At 48.9% G+C, this 17,392-nt stretch overlaps 2 long non-coding RNA genes across 2 annotated transcripts in view; one reads left to right on the forward strand and one right to left on the reverse strand.

Moving 5' to 3' along the window:
- Positions 1 to 1,952: 1,952 nt before the first annotated feature.
- Positions 1,953 to 4,633, reverse strand: LOC137553026 (uncharacterized). Its single transcript, XR_011027204.1, has 2 exons — positions 4,457 to 4,633; positions 1,953 to 2,133 (listed from the first exon to the last, which is right to left on the reverse strand). It is a non-coding gene; the product is annotated as an uncharacterized lncRNA (long non-coding RNA).
- LOC137553048 (uncharacterized) overlaps positions 4,462 to 17,392 on the forward strand; it is a 133,958-nt gene continuing 121,027 nt past the window's right edge. Inside the window, exon 1 of the long non-coding RNA XR_011027208.1 lies at positions 4,462 to 4,673. This is a non-coding gene — a long non-coding RNA (uncharacterized lncRNA). The remainder of the gene's footprint in view (positions 4,674 to 17,392) is intronic.

Below are 17,392 nucleotides of genomic sequence, written 5' to 3' on the forward strand. Positions count from 1 at the left end.
ATTATTATGTATTTATATAGCACTGGCATCTTCTGCAGCACTTCGCAGAGTACATAGACATGTTACTGACTGTCCTCAGAGGAGCTCAAAATGTAATCCCTGTCATATGTTTAGTAACTAAGGCATTATTTTCTTCATTGGGTGAGAGGGGGCTTTGTTAAAAGTTTTACTGTGCAGGCCCACTGTCTTTGAATTACACCGCTGCTAAGTTTGTGTACATTTGTCCCTGCCCATCATGACCATGCCCACTTTTGGGTGCCATGCCCATATTTTGCCACGACATGCTATGCGCACAGCAGGTCCCCAGCTGCCCCAACAGTGTATCCTGCACTGCTCAAGGCCCACTAACAGTAGGTTTTGTGTTAATCTACGGATGTAGTCAATCAGCTCTGCTAAGACATTACATTACCTCTCCTGTGAATGTTACTGGTTTCCTGCAAGACATGGGCTGCTGGTGGGCCTTGACGACAATATCGAGGAACTCTGGCTTAGTACTTCAAGTACTCGCATCAGAGTACTCTTAACAAATATGTGTGTTGATGTCTATTTGGAGGCGCTGAGAGCTTAGTTACTTGCATAGATGTACCGCTCAGTTCACTGTTAACTTTTTTGGGTGTTTGGATCTGCATAAATAGATAATGACAGCACTACAAATAGCAATGTATGTTTTATTGCCAATTAAATGTACAATGATAATAAATGCATTTATTATCATCGTATATTTAATTGGCAATAAAACGGAGGCATTAATAGTGGTATATGTAAGGTTAATTAATATGTGAAATATTATTATTAATAATAATAATTATTATTATGTAACAAGCATGCAAAGTACTGTTCATAGTGCAGTCATTGGGCTCGATTCACAAAGCGGTGATAACCCAGTGATAACCATTTTATCATGTCTAAACTCAGTTTAGGCATGATAAGTTTAGGCGTGATAAGTTTAGATAAGTTTAGATCGCAAAGTCCCGCGCGCAAAGCAGCGCCATTAAACTCTATGTGACGTTTCGCGCGCCAGACTTTGCTAGCGCAAAACTTTTGATCAGCTGTGCTCTGCGGTGCCCCAGTTGGTGCTATAGTTATCATGCCTAAACTTATCATGCCTTAACTTATCACGTCTAAACTTATCATGCGTAAACTGAGTTTAGGCGTGATAAGGGGCTTTTCACCAGTGTGCTAACAGTTTGCACCGCTTTGTGAATCAAGCCCAATTATCTATTTACTAAGACCCAATCGCTACTGAGAGAAGCAGGTCATTTTGGCACCTAATTTGGGGTCTGGAAATTGCTGGATCCCTGAATTATCCTTGCGTGGCATAGCACTAGTAATATGGTGGCAACCGGCATTTGCTGCTGAGCGCCACCATAGCACTAGTCCTATGCTAAGTGCCCCACGCCAGGGTAATTCAGGGATCCAGCAATTGCCGGACCTGGAATTACATCTCCCTCCAAGTTGCTACAGCTCGGAGGGGGGTAGTATTTAACACCGGCAGGGATTTGAGCGGCAGCAGGGAGAGCCATCATTCTGCTCACCCTGCGCCCAGCTCACTGGCGGCAGGACAATACATATGCCCGCTGAAATCATAATTTTTCAGAAAATGTGTTTGCTAAAATATGGTTACATTTTATAATATGTGTGTATGTATACATAAGACATTGTGCTTCTTGCAGCTTACTAACAAAAATGTTTTCCCAATGTTTCAATAGCTCACTATTGAGTTCATTTTTACCACCATCTTAAGTTCTTAAGAAAATGACCTGGAGTTTTGCATGTGTTTTATTTATATTTATATTGTTCAGGTATGTATTGTATTTTTCACTTTGCAGCAGCACATTCGACATTTTATTAGGTGACATCACACTTACAACAAACAACAACACACAAGGTAAATATAATGCATACAATTAATGAAAGTATATTGTATACAATAAAAGTACAAAAACAATAAGTACACATAGTAAGGATAGCATTTATAACAACAAATTATTATGTTTTAGAACCCAGTGGTCAGTATCTAGCTATCAAACAAATCTTAATTGGAATCTTTCTGATTGCAGAAGGGATTTAAATGACTGTTGGAGTCCCCCAAGGCTCAGTCCTCAGCCCCCGACTCTTCTCCCTCCACAGCTCCTGCCATGGCATTAACAACAAAGGATAACACACAGGGCAAAAAGAATAAACACAATTAATGAAAGTATAATATATATACAATAAAAGTACAAATACAAAAAAAGTACACATAGTAAACATAGCATTGCACTCACTAAATGGTACTCTATAGAACTACTAAAAGGCACACTAGGGACGGAGTTCATTAGATGGTCTGAATCAGGGGCCTGATATGTTCTTTTTCGTTAAGTGGCAATGTACATTTTAAACAAACATGCTTTTCAATAAAAAGAAGTTTCCTAAAAAATGATGCTGAAGCGCTGAGAGAATGCAAAAGATTGAAAAAGCAATAATGATTAAAAACAGCTACTGTGAAAGATGAACACATGTATAAAACACGCCTGGAAAAAAGGGCGCAGGGGATTGCAGCTAGTAAAATATCGCTAAACTAAGTGATATTCTACTACTGCATTTTGATAGGAAAATATCGGGAAATACCGATATTCTACTTATATGGCTAAACCTAATCCTACTCTCACACAGAACCTTTCCCTTCTGCTGACTAACCCTAAGACACCCCCCCCCCTTCCTCCCGGTGGTGCCCAACTCAACTCAACCCCTCCCCCCCCCCCCCCCATGGTGCCTAGCCCTATGACTCACCCTGGTGGTGCCCAAACCTAATCTACCCTGGTGGTCCCTAAACCTAAATCCCCTCCTAAAGCTCACCCCCCTCCTCTGCAAAGCCACGTTATGCGGCTATGAAGGTAAATTTTGGCAACCGAAGGCGCCCAGTTAGCGGCAAGAGGGGCAATTTCCACAGACAGGCTTTGTAAGCCTGTTTGGGCAAATTGTCCCCTTTTGCCAATAATCAGGAGCATCAGGACGCCGAAATTTACCTAACAATAATTTTTATCGAATTGCCATAAAATTGGATCATTTTATTGTATGGTGTGTGGCCACCTTCACACTGTTCAAAACTTTTAAAGGATACAAGAGCCCAAATGGTAAAGATTACAAACCATGTTGTGCTAGTGATGGGAGGGGGAAGGGGATTCAGCCTTCACTTACCGCACCCTCTGTTCAAAGATGCGCCCGTCCATTCTCCTGTTTCACCCCCCCCCCATTGTGAAAATACTGCGGCGCGCATGTGCAGTATTTCCTTTCTTCTCCCCGTGAACATGCTCCTAGGTCATCGCTAGACGCGCTTGCTCACTCGCTTCCTCCTACCTTCTTTGGCTCCCTGCCAGCCAGCGCGTCTTCACAGCAGGAGCTGCCAAGGGCTGTGGCGCATCTAGCAATTACGTAGGAGCGCGTTCAAGGTGTAGAAGTGTGTTCAGCGCAGTATTTCCATAATGGGGTCGGGAGAAACAGTCTGAAACAGAAGGTCTGAAACAGAATAATGGAGGCACACATCTTTAAACAGAGGGAGTGGTAAGTGAAGGCTGACGCCCTCCCACTAGCACAACACAATTTTTAATCATTACTAGTTATGCTCTCGTATATTTTAAAATTAAATTACTTTTAACAAAAAGCATAAAAATGCACACTGTGTTTAATTCTCGTATCCGACAGCTGCTGTCAGTGGACTGTGAGTGACGCATGCATTACAAACAAGTGATTGTCCACAAAAAAAGTGGATATTTTCTGTGTATGTGAGTGAACCTTCCCTTTTCATTTTTATCATTGTCAGAGTATTTAATAAACAGGATATTTTCATGTTAATTTCTACAACTGGTCACTAGATGGCATCTGGTAACATGACAGATTACATAGAAAATGAGACTGGAGCTCCTACTCCCCACATGGCCACGAAGAATTGTTTACGGTTGTCCTATTTCTGTATGATGCTGATGGAGCTGAGAGAGAATAGATACACAGACCTCTGCTGCCGCTTCCGCTATCATCTCCCCGGAGCAATATGGGCTTGATTCACAAGGACGGGCGTGCTAAACAGCACGTGAAGTGCCGCTCGCGGACATTTGCCTGCGATAACAAGGACTTTTGCACGCGATCGGCGGCAACAGTCCGCGAGCGGCACTTCACATGCTAAATAACTGTTTAGCACGCACACGGGTTTCTGAATCAAGCCCCAAGTGTGTACAGGTTACCATGGCAACCTGCCATGATCAAAGCCCTCCCCTTTGCATATACACTGCCCCATAGCCTGTCACTGCCCCATAGCCTGTCACATGTCCCCGCTGTTTATCGGGGTCTATCTGCCCTGGTATCCATCATTACATACAGCTATAATACCTCAGTGCAGCTATAATACCTCAGCAGCGCCTTGTTAGGGTCACGTGCTAGAATGACAATTTTTCGTTATGTAAAAACAGACTGGAAATACCTGATTACACAGAGAGAGCAATTTCTATCTCTGGCCACAAGGGGGAGCGTCACTCCTGTACAAGCTGCTAGTCGGGTATGTCTCCTGTCTGGCTCTCCGGGATGTCGCTGATTTTGCAGAAGCCCAGGAGAAGCTGAAGACGCGTCTGTCTCTGCCGCTGCCCGGACGATAAACACGCCACTGCACGAGGATAAACAACACATCACCATGGCAACAGGTGCACGAGCCTTCCTGTGCAGCGTACACCATCCTGTGCGCATGCGCACTGTCCATAGCCTGAAGCTGTCTATCACTACCTATCTACAACCTATTCTTCAGTCTGTCTGTATAGCTGGCTAAACAGACATTACATTTACATCTAATCTAAAAATATGAAGTAAAATTCCACTCCATTCGCCCGAATTCCTGGAGTTTGAACTGCTTTTGAAAGCTGCACAGGTGGCAGCACTTGATGTTTGTTGGGAGTCCTCAGGAGTAGAACAAATAGACTAGCACCATATTGCCATTTTCTACAGTGGGTACTTGGAATAATGTGTACTGTGGAGAAAGATTGGATTGGTCACTACATTCCTATATCCCTATACTAAAGGTGCCCAGTAATGGTACAATGTCTATTGCATGAGCAATCGCCCCAGGCCCCGCGCTTGAAGAGGCCCCGCGCCACCTAACCCCCCCCCCCCCCCCCGGGCCACGTGCAGGAGGAGAGCAGCGCAGTGGAAGGAGAGCTGTGGGCAGCGGCGTAGAGGGGGGGGAGCAGAGATGCCTCCCCCCTTCCCTCACCTTAGTGCCAGGGCCGGCCCGCCCATGAGGCGGGGTGAGGCGGGTTCCTCAGGCGGCAGGAAGTGGAGGGGCGGCACCAGATGACGTGGCTGTGATAGCGGGGGTGGGAGCCAGAGCGGCGGTGAGGGCAGCCCGACCTCTCCCTCCCTCTCCCCGGGCCGCTCTCCATGCTCCCCCCTCGGACTGTAGGCAGCAGAGTTAGCGCGCAGGGAAGCGCTGCTGTACACAGCTGTTACTCACCTCCCTGGATCTGATCGCCGCTCCCGCCCTGCTGGTCTCCTCTCTGCCTAGCCGCTGCTGATACACACGCTGCTTCCTGTTTACACAGGAAGCAGCCGCGTATGTATCAGCGGCTAGGCAGAGAGGAGACCAGCAGGGCGGGAGCGGCGATCGGATCCAGGGAGGTGAGTAACAGCTGTGTACAGCAGAGCTTCCCTGCGCGCTAACTCTGCTGCCTACAGTCCGAGGGGGGAGCATGGAGAGCGGCCCGGGGAGAGGGAGGGAGAGGTCGGGCTGCCCTCACCGCGGCTCCGGCTCCCCCCTCCGCCATTATGAGGGGGCACCTACCTACTTAACCTATACTGGGCAAGCTACCTATCTATCCTATACTGGGGGGCACCTACCTAATCTAACCTATACTGGGGGAAGCTACCTAACTATCCTATACTGGGGGGCACCTACCTAATCTAACCTGTACTGGGGGGCACCTACCTATCTATCCTATACTGGGGGGCACCTACCTAATCTAACCTATACTGGGGGCCAGCTACCTATCTATCCTATACTGGGGGGCAGCTACCTATCTAACCTATACTGGGGGGCAGCTACCTATCTAACCTATACTGGGGGGCAGCTACCTATCTAACCTATACTGGGGGGCAGCTACCTATCTAACCTATACTGTCGGGCAGCTACCTATCTAACCTATACTGTCGGGCAGCTACCTATCTAACCTATACTGGGGGGCAGCTACCTATCTAACCTATGCTGGGGGGCAGCTACCTATCTATCCTATACTGGGGGGCAGCTACCTATCTAACCTATACTGGGGGGCAGCTACCTATCTAACCTATGCTGGGGGGCAGCTACCTATCTATCCTATACTGGGGGGCACCTACCTAATCTAACCTGTACTGGGGGCAGCTACCTATCTATCCTATACTGGGGGACACCTACCTAATCTAACCTGTACTAGGGGGCAGCTACCTATCTAACCTATACTGGGGGGCAGCTACCTATCTAACCTATACTGGGGGCAGCTACCTATCTATCCTATACTGGGGGGCACCTACCTAATCTAACCTGTACTGGGGGCAGCTACCTATCTATCCTATACTGGGGGGCAGCTACCTATCTAACCTATACTGGGGGCAGCTACCTATCTAACCTATACTGGGGGGCAGCTACCTATCTAACCTATGCTGGGGGGCAGCTACCTGTCTAACCTATGCTGGGGGCAGCTACCTATCTAATCTATACTGGGGGCACCTACCTAATCTAACCTGTACTGGGGGCACCTACCTAATCTAACCTATACTGAAGGGCAGCAACCTAATCTAACCTATACTGGGGGGAAGCTACCTATCTAACCTATACTGGGGGCACTTATCTAACCTGTATTGGGGGCACCTACCTACCTAGCTAGCCTATACAGGTGGCAACTATACTGGCTACCTATACTGGGGGCACCTACCTAACTAACCTATACTGGGGGTACCTACCTATCTAACCTATGCTGGGGGCAACTATACTGGCTACCTATATTGGAGGCACCTACCTAGCTAACCTGTACTGGGGGCACCTACTTAACTAACAGGCGGGGGGGGGGGGTGCCTGCCTATCTAACATATACTGGGGGCAACTATACTGGCTACCTATACTGGAGGCAACTACCTGGCTAACCTATACTGGGGGCAACTTTACTGGCTCACCCATGCCTGGCCACCTATACTCGGGGGGGACCTATAGCTGGCTACCTATACCGGGGGGGCGCAATTTTTACACCCTCGCCCTGGGTGCATTTTAGCCTAGAAACTGCACTGTTGCCACCGGCCTCCGAGTCCGACGACTCCGAGCTCTGCAGCCTCTCCTGTCTCCTCCAAGGCTGCACGCTGGTGACGCTGCCTAGTGCCTAAGCCTGCTGATTTGATGGCGGCGGCTGCCGCCCGCTCTGCTGCCCTGGCTGCGGCTGATTGTCATGGTCAGTCACTGAGCAGTGAGTGCCGCTGACGTGACCGTGACGATGATGATGATGAGGCTGGCTGGCTGCCGCCGGCCGCCGCTCACTGGCCCAGCGCGAGATCCCTCAGATCCGAGATGGAGTATGCCCGCCGCAGACCGCAGCCGTCTGTCCCCTGCCAGTGCAGGATGCATGCTGGATGCGGATGCCCGCCCTTCGCCACCGCCAGACCTGGAGGGAGACCCAATCCCTGGTGAGTCAGTCACTCACTTTGCAGCGTCACTCAGGCTTTCCTTCACGGACACGGTCGGTTGTGTGGGGGATGTAATGTTATGTAGAAATATTGGGGGGGGGGAGGGGGGGCGCCTTTACGATCTTTGCCTCAGGCAGCAGAAAGTCCAGGACCGGCCCTGCTTAGTGCTCTCCCTCCCTCGCTCTCTCCTCCAGAAATAATGTGCGGGTGGCTGGCAGTAGGCGGAACTTACCTTCCGTCTCACTCCAGTGCCGGAAGTTCTGGTGCCACTGCTCTGGTCTGGACCAGACCAGAGTAGCGGCAAATCCATCCCGCGCCGGCCCTGCATCAAGACGGAGGTAAGTTCTGCCCGCTGCCTGCTAGCCACCGCACATTAGTTCCGGAGGGGAGAGCGAGGGAGGGCGAGCACTAAGGTGAGGGAGGGGGGGGGGGAGACGTCCGCCCTTCCCCGCTGTCCCCACAGCTCTCCCTCTTCTCTGCGCTGCTCCCCTCCTGCTGGGGGACACCTGGCTGCCTATTTTGGGACATATACCCCCGACTACATATACTGGGGACATATACACCTGCCTACATATACTGGGCACATATACCCCTGGCTACATATACTGGACACATATACCCCTGCCTAAATATACTGGGCACATATACAACTGACTAAATATACTGGGGACATATACCCCTGACTACATATACTGGGCACATATACCTCTGGCTACATATACTGGGGACATATACCTCTGGCTACATATACTGGGCACATATACACCTGGCTACATATACTGGGCACATATACCCCTGGCTACATATACTGGGCACATATACCCCTGGCTACATATACTGGGCACATATACCTCTGGCTACATATACTGGGAACATATACCTCTGGCTACATATACTGGGGACATATACCTCTGGCTACATATACTGGGCACATATACACCTGGCTACATATACTGGGCACATATACACCTGGCTACATATACTGGGCACATATACACCTGGCTACATATACTGGGCAAATATACCCCTGGCTACATATACTGGGGACATATACCCCTGACTAGGGCTGAACGATAAATCGTTTTTCGATCGAAATCGCGATCACGGAAATGACGATTCCGTGATCGCCATGGCAACGATTTTTACCCCCTCTGCAATCAGGCCAGCAGTCCACTCTCCCGCTCTGTTTAGCGGCGGCTCAGCACCAGCGTTTGTCACTCGTTTTCCGAGTGCAGCTGGCTCACTCTCTCCCCTAACTTCCGCCGAGTGTGTAGCCAATCAGTGCAGAGGGCGGCAAACAGTCACCGCCCACAGGCTCTCACTCGCGCGGCTCACTCCTCCCAACATCTCCGGAGCATTAGCTGGGCGGGCGGCAGGCCCCGCCCACAAGGCTATCAATCACATTGTATTACGAGCGGCTGACTCCGCCCACCTCCGCTCTCACACTGTCCCCGCGTCTCACGCCTCGCTCCCACCCAGACCTCCACATCATAAGCTGAGGAGGTGGCAGGCTCAGTCTTCTGATTGCTGACAATCACCTTTTGTGATTTGTGTCACTTTTATTAAGTGGTGTGATGAGCAGCAGACTGGTTCTCACTAGGCAACTCCCTCCTCCCCAGTGCTGCTTACACATCATTTGCTGGGCGGGCGGCAGACTCCGCCCACATGTCAATCAAACTGTAACATGGGCAGCAGACTCCGCCCAAACTGTAATTCAAGCCTCTGCTACTCTGCACAGTGTCAGCGTGATAATGATGATGACTGCTGTGTGACTGACTGGTGGTCTTTCTGCATTCTGCAAAGCTGCAGTGGGGACACTGTGAAACTAAGGTGCTGTTCCTTAGTTACTGTGCACATTGTTGAATTAGTGATAAAGCTTGATTTGAAGAAAATCGTGAATCGAATCGAAATCGCAATTTCTGACAGAAATCGTGCGATTCAATCTTTTCCTAAAATCGTTCAGGCCTACCCCTGACTACATATACTGGGCACATATACCTCTGGCTACATATACTGGGGACATATACCCCTGACTACATATACTGGGCACATATACCCCTGGCTACCTGTTCTCGGGACATCTCTACCCCTGGCTATCTGTTCTGGGGACATGTATACCGCTGGCCACCTATTCTGGGGACATCTATACCACTGGCCACCTATTCTGGGGACACCTATAGACCTGGGGCTACCTATTTTTGGGGAACCACTGCTGTCAGATTGAGTGTATTTTGGGGAACTGCTGCCAGGTGAGAGGTGTCTACCATATTAAGGGGACATTCTGCCTATTTATGTAAAATGCTTCTGTCTATTTATGTGCCTCATGACTGCTGAATTTGTCTTCTTGGGGGCCTCACGGTTACTGAATTTGTGTTGTTGGGGGCCTCATGATTTGTTGGGGGCCTCAAGATCGCTGAATTTGCCTTGTTGGGGGCTCATGATTGCTGAATTTGTCTTGTTGGGGGCCTCATGATTGCTGAATTTGTCTTGTTGGGGGCCTCATGATTGCTGAGTTGGTCATGTTGGGAGCCTCATGATTGCTGAATTTTGCAAGACAAAAGTTACTACAACAATGTGAATTTTGTGAAACACGAACCTTAGAATTTCCAAATTAATTGAAGCATGAGCTCCCCCACCCCTGCACTTAAAACCACCATGCAAATGTTTGTTTTTATATTGGTTGGCTTAGTGACCTTTACCTGACATAATTGTTTTCAAACAATAATAATAAGGAATACTGCATTAAAGGCGGACAAGCCCATGAACGTGGCGATACGGTATATGGCCTACACTTATGGCTCTAGGCCCCGCATGTGACACTCGCCCCAGGCCCCGCATACGCTAAGGCCGCGTCTGAGTAGAAGGGTGAAGTATTTGGCTATCAAACAAATGTTATCACTGAATTATTCATCTATAAAGCAGAATGCAGAAGAACTACTACACTACACTATACTTTTTTTAAATGACAGTGTCACTCTTCTAAAATACTCTTTAGGCCTGGGACACACTAGGAATTGTTGCAGTGCTTTAACCAGGGGCGCCTCTGGCCTTTTTGTCACTCCAGGCAATAAAACCTATGGCGCCCCCCCCCCCCCTCCTCCCCTTCCCATGCTGCCACCATGTCCATGAAATAAAAAAAAAAAAAAAGTATAACATGCTGACCTCAGAGCATGTTCAGATACCATGTTTTCACAAATAAGTTCAGACATATTTTTTTTTCCAAAAACAACAATAGTCTGTATCAGGTCCCCCACAGATCAAATGCATATACCATGCCCCCCGCAGATCAAATACAGACACCATGTACCCCTGCAGATCAAATGCAAATACCATGTCCCTTGCAGATCGAATGCGGACACCATGTACCCCTGCAGATCAAATGCAGATACCATGTCCCCTGCAGATCAATTGCACATACCATGTCCCCTGCAGATCAAATGCAGATACCATGTCCCCCACAGATCAAATGCAGATACCATACCTGCAGATCAAATGCAGATACCATATCCCCTGCAGGTCAAATGCAGATACCATTCCCCCCCACAGATCAAATGCAGATACCATGTCCCCTGCAGATCAAATGCAGATACCATGCCCCCCACAGATCAAATGCAGATACCATGCCCCCTGTAGATCAAACGCAGATACCATGCCCCCCACAAATCAAATACAGATACCAGGTCCCCTGCAGATCAAATGCAGATACCATGTCCCCTGCAGATCAAATGCAGATACCATGTCTCCTGCAGATCAAATGCAGATACCATGTCCCCTGCAGATCAAATGCAGATACCATGCCCCCCACAGATCAAATGCAGATACCATGTCCCCTGTAGATCAAACGCAGATACCATGTCCCCCACAAATCAAATACAGATACCAGGTCCCCTGCAGATCAAATGCAGATACCATGTCCCCTGCAGATCAAATGCAGATACCATGTCCCCTGCAGATCAAATGCAGATACCGTGCCCCCCACAGATCAAATGCAGATACCGTGCCCCCCACAGATTAAATGCAGATACCATGTCCCCTGCAGATCAAACACAGATATCATGCCCCCCACAGATTAAACGCAGATATCATGCCCCCCACAGATCAAACGCAGATACCATGTCCCCTGCAGATCAAGCGCAGATACCATGTGCCCCCCACAGATCAAACGCAGATACCATGTCCCCTGCAGATCAAGCGCAGATACCATGTGCCCCCCACAGATCAAACGCAGATACAATGTTCCCTGCAGATCAAACGCAGATATCATTCCCCCCACAGATCAAACGCAGATACCATATCCCCTGCAGATCAAACGCAGATACCATGTCCCCTGCAGATCAAACGCAGATACCATGTCCCGTGCAGATCAAACGCAGATATCATGCCCCCCCCCCCAGATCAAACGCAGATACCATGTCCCCTGCAGATTAAATGCAGATACCATGTCCCGTGCAGATCAAACACAGATATCATGCCCCCCACAGATTAAACGCAGATATCATGCCCCCCACAGATCAAACGTAGATACCATATCCCCTGCAGATCAAACGCAGATACCATGTCCCCTGCAGATCAAACGCAGATATCATGCCCCCCACAGATCAAACGCAGATACCATATCCCCTGTAGATTAAACGCAGATACCATATCCCCTGTAGATTAAACGCAGATACCATATCCCCTGTAGATCAAACGTAGATACCATGTCCCCTGCAGATCAAACGCAGATACCATGTCCCCTGCAGATCAAACGCAGATACCATGCCCCCCACAAATCAAATACAGATACCAGGTCCCCTGCAGATCAAATGCAGATACCATGTCCCCTGCAGATCAAATGCAGATACCATGTCTCCTGCAGATCAAATGCAGATACCATGTCCCCTGCAGATCAAATGCAGATACCATGCCCCCCACAGATCAAATGCAGATACCATGTCCCCTGTAGATCAAACGCAGATACCATGCCCCCCACAAATCAAATACAGATACCAGGTCCCCTGCAGATCAAATGCAGATACCATGTCCCCTGCAGATCAAATGCAGATACCATGTCCCCTGCAGATCAAATGCAGATACCATGTCCCCTGCAGATCAAATGCAGATACCATGTCCCCTGCAGATCAAATGCAGATACCATGTCCCCTGCAGATCAAACGCAGATATCATGCCCCCCACAGATCAAATGCAGATACCATGTCCCCATGCAGATTAAATGCAGATACCATGTCCCCTGCAGATCAAACACAGATATCATGCCCCCCACAGATTAAACGCAGATATCATGCCCCCCACAGATCAAACGCAGATACCATGTCCCCTGCAGATCAAGCGCAGATACCATGTGCCCCCCACAGATCAAACGCAGATACCATGTCCCCTGCAGATCAAGCGCAGATACCATGTGCCCCCCACAGATCAAACGCAGATACAATGTTCCCTGCAGATCAAACGCAGATATCATTCCCCCCACAGATCAAACGCAGATACCATATCCCCTGCAGATCAAACGCAGATACCATGTCCCCTGCAGATCAAACGCAGATACCATGTCCCGTGCAGATCAAACGCAGATATCATGCCCCCCCCCCCAGATCAAACGCAGATACCATGTCCCCTGCAGATCAAACACAGATATCATGCCCCCCACAGATTAAATGCAGATATCATGCCCCCCACAGATCAAACGTAGATACCATATCCCCTGCAGATCAAACGCAGATACCATGTCCCCTGCAGATCAAACGCAGATATCATGCCCCCCACAGATCAAACGCAGATACCATATCCCCTGTAGATTAAACGCAGATACCATATCCCCTGTAGATTAAACGCAGATACCATATCCCCTGTAGATCAAACGCAGATACCATGTCCCCTGCAGATCAAACGCAGATACCATGTCCCCTGCAGATCAAACGCAGATACCATGTCCCCTGCAGATCAAAACAGAAATTTGAGCACAAACAAATAAATTAATGAGTCCTGACTTTCATCAGCAAAAATGCTCGCGTTTTACACAACAATAGGGCTTCTGCCTACTGCCATTAAAGCCTGTAAGCCCAGCACATCACCTTGAGAACATATTTGTTGTTAACCTTATAATGCTTATAATGCTTGGTGAGAATGATCCTTTTTGGAATGCCTGGTGTTAATGTATTGTCTAGCTGGGAAAGAGCAGATCACAGGCATGTGTTATGTTTGTAACCCATTAGCTACTCACAAGACCTCAATAATATGCAAATTGAGGCTCTTTCTGGTAACTCTGATCACATGGAAAGGTGTCAGTGTTTTCTCTGCTGGTCTGGTGAGACTGTATCACACTGAATCTGCCACCATGTCGCCGAGAGAGGAGGGGGACAGGGCACCACATTCATCAAGCTCAGCAGGAAGCTGCTGAGTTCCATGCACTGCTTGCGCATGCCATTCTGGCTGTTTTGCTGGTACTTTGTTGGGGTTGCTCACAAAGGCTCCCCCAGACTGAGTGGCCCTCCAGCACTGCGTCTCCCTAGATACTGTGCCCTGGAGACAGATGTCTCTCCATGCTCCCCCTGCTTCTGGTCGGCAGGAAAGGGGGCGGGGCTAAAGGCAAAGCACGATGCAGCTCCGCTCCACACTGGCCCTGTGTTGGGGAAGGCGTGGCCATATAGGAGGAGCAGAGCACATGTGCTTTGTTTCTATGGGCCCTGGGGCGGACCTAGGTTAGGGTGTGTTTGAGTCTTCATAACAGCGATGCAGCTGCGGACAGTATGGAAACAAAGGTGCATGTGATTGACAGGCGCACTACAGGGCCCAGCGGCGTCGCCCTTGGCAACCAATGCGCCCCAGGCGGTTGCTTTTACTGCCTGTCCTGTCAGGCGCCCCTGGTTTTAACTACTTAAAGTAAGTGTACAAGCAAGTAAAAAAAAAAAGAGATCCACTTACCTGGGGCTTCCTCCAGCCCGTGGCAGCCGTCCTGTGCCCTTAGCGCAGCTCCGGAGGCTCCCGGTCTTCTCCACTGCAGAACTCGACCTCGCCAGGTCAGGTTCCGGGTCAGCGTCTTCTGCGCTCCACCGCGCGGGTCACGTGGTCCAGCCAACGTCATGAGGACGGTACTGCGCAGGCGCAGAACTACTGTGCCTGCGCAGTACCGTCCTGATGATGTCAGCCGGACCACGTGACCCGCGCCGTGGAGCGCAGAAGAGACTGACCCGAAACCCGACCTGGCGAGCTGATTGGAAAGTGATCTGCTGCTTGTCCATACACCACAGGCTGATTTCCGATTAATTTCATGCTGAAATCGATCCGGAATTGGCCTTTTTGACGCCGCACCCGCCGCTTCAACGGCCCGATGCTGTCCCCCCCTAATGGTCAATATGCATCTCCCCCTCCCCAGCAGGTGCCCAGTGCACTATATATTACCTATCCATGTCCACCACTGGCTCCTGGATCTGTCCTTTGTCCATACATGCACCCCACGTGGTTGCCGGAGTAACGTAGGCACGTGCGTGACATAATTTATGCTTCTGCGCATACATGTCCTGCTCACACGTGCCCCTGTCGTGCTCCCAGCTGTGGCAGCGTTCTGTGCCTGCGCAGTACTAAGGCGCAGAGTGTTCCCGGCAGCGGTAGCGTTGCGGGGGGGCGCACGTGTGGCCTAGCCACATGTGCGCAGAGAAGCACGGCCATCCAGATTACTGGCGGTGGTGGAGATAAGAAGTCAACAGATCGGCCAGAGAGGATGACGAGGGAGACCACACACCTCATGGGGCTGGAGGAAGCCCCAGTTAAGTATAAATATACCTATATTTAAAACCTCACATAAAAAAATCAGTTTTACTCACCTGGGGCTTCTACCAGCCCCCTGCAGCCATCCGGTGCCCTCGCAGTCACTCGTGGATCATCCTGTCCCACGGCGCCAGCTAGTTTCATTTTTGTCTGACAGGCTCACTGCACCTGCACAGGCACAGGTCAGTATTGCTGACAAGATTGCAAAGAAGATTACACATGGCCGGGCCTGTCGGTGAAACAGAACTAGCTGGAGGCAGTGAACGAAGTACTCCCGGCCTGGGGCGCCCGCCGGAGGGCTATTTAGGTACATAGCGGGGGCAGAATGGGAGAGTAGTAGGCATCAGGACTGGTCACAGTATATGCCTGCTCCCTCGTTTCTCTAGCTTATTTTGGCTCTGTATCAAGTAGTCACATGCCTCCAGACACACAATCAAGCAGTCACATGCCTCCAGACAAGCAATCAAGCAGTCACATGCCTCCAGACAAACAATCAAGCAGTCACATGCCTCCAGACAAGCAATCAAGCAGTCACATGCCTCCAGACAAGCAATCAAGCAGTCACATGCCTCCAGAAAAGCAATCAAGCAGTCACATGCCTCCAGACAAGCAATCAAGCAGTCACATGCCTCCAGACAAACAATCAAGCAGTCACATGTCTTCAGATAAAAGAATCAAGTCCTCACATGCCTCCGAATAAAAGAATCAAGTAGTTACATGCATCCAGATAATCGAATTAAACAGTCACATGCCTTCAAATAAAAGAATCATATAGTCACATGCATGCAGATAAAAACATTAAGTAGTCACGTTCCTCGAGTTGAAATAATTAGCTGCCTCAAGAATTAAATAGCCAGATGCCTTGAGATAAAATGAATAGCCAAGAGTTATTTATATATAGGTAGTAAGGTTTCCTCTGTATTGGTAGTAAGATGTCCCCGATATCTGTAGTGAGGTGCCCCCAGTATTGGTACACTGGTATCCCCAGTATTAGTAGTAAGGTGTCCCCCAATATAGGTAGTAAGATGCCTCGTAATAAGTAAATAGGTGTCTCCTGTATAGGGCGAAAATCAGCTTCTGTATAGGTAGTAAGTTGCCCCCAGTATCAAGAGTAAGGTGTCCCCCATATAGGTATAAAGGTGACACGGTATCGGTAGTAATGCACCCCCAATATAGGTAGTAAGGTGCCCTCAGTATAGAGAGTAATGTGCCCCATATACAGTGGCTTGCAAAAGTATTCGGCCCCCTTGAAGTTTTCCACATTTTGTCAAATTACTGCCACAAACATGAATCAATTTTATTGGAATTCCCAGTGAAAGACCAATACAAAGTGGTGTACACATGAGAAGTGGAACAAAAATCATACATGATTCCAAACATTTTTTTACAAATCAATAACTGCAAAGTAGGGTGTGCATAATTATTCAGCCCCCTGAGTCAATACTTTGTAGAACCACCTTTTACTGCAATTACAGCTGCCAGTCTTTTAGGGTATGTCTCTACCAGCTTTGCACATCTAGAGACTGAAAGCCTTGCCCATTGTTCTTTGCAAAACAGCTCCAGCTCATTCAGATTAGATGGACAGCATTTGTGAACAGCAGTTTTCAGATCTTGCCTCAAATTCTCGATTGGATTTAGATCTGGACTTTGACTGGGCCATTCTAACACATGGATATGTTTTGTTTTAAACCATTCTATTGTTGTCCTGGCTTTATGTTTAGGGGGGTTGTCCTGCTGGAAGGTGAACCTCTGCCCCAGTCTCAAGTCTTTTGCAGACTCCAAGAGGTTTTCTTCCAAGGTTGCCCTGTATTTGGCTCCATCCATCTTCCCATTAACTCTGACCATCTTCCCTGTCCCTGCTGAAGAGAAGCACCCCCAGAGCATGATGCTGCCACCACCATATTTGACAATGGGGATGGTGTGTTCAGAGTGATGTGCAGTGTTAGTTTTCCGCCACACA

Source organism: Hyperolius riggenbachi, chromosome 1 (genome assembly GCF_040937935.1).
Source record: "Hyperolius riggenbachi isolate aHypRig1 chromosome 1, aHypRig1.pri, whole genome shotgun sequence".
Lineage (NCBI taxonomy): Eukaryota > Metazoa > Chordata > Amphibia > Anura > Hyperoliidae > Hyperolius > Hyperolius riggenbachi.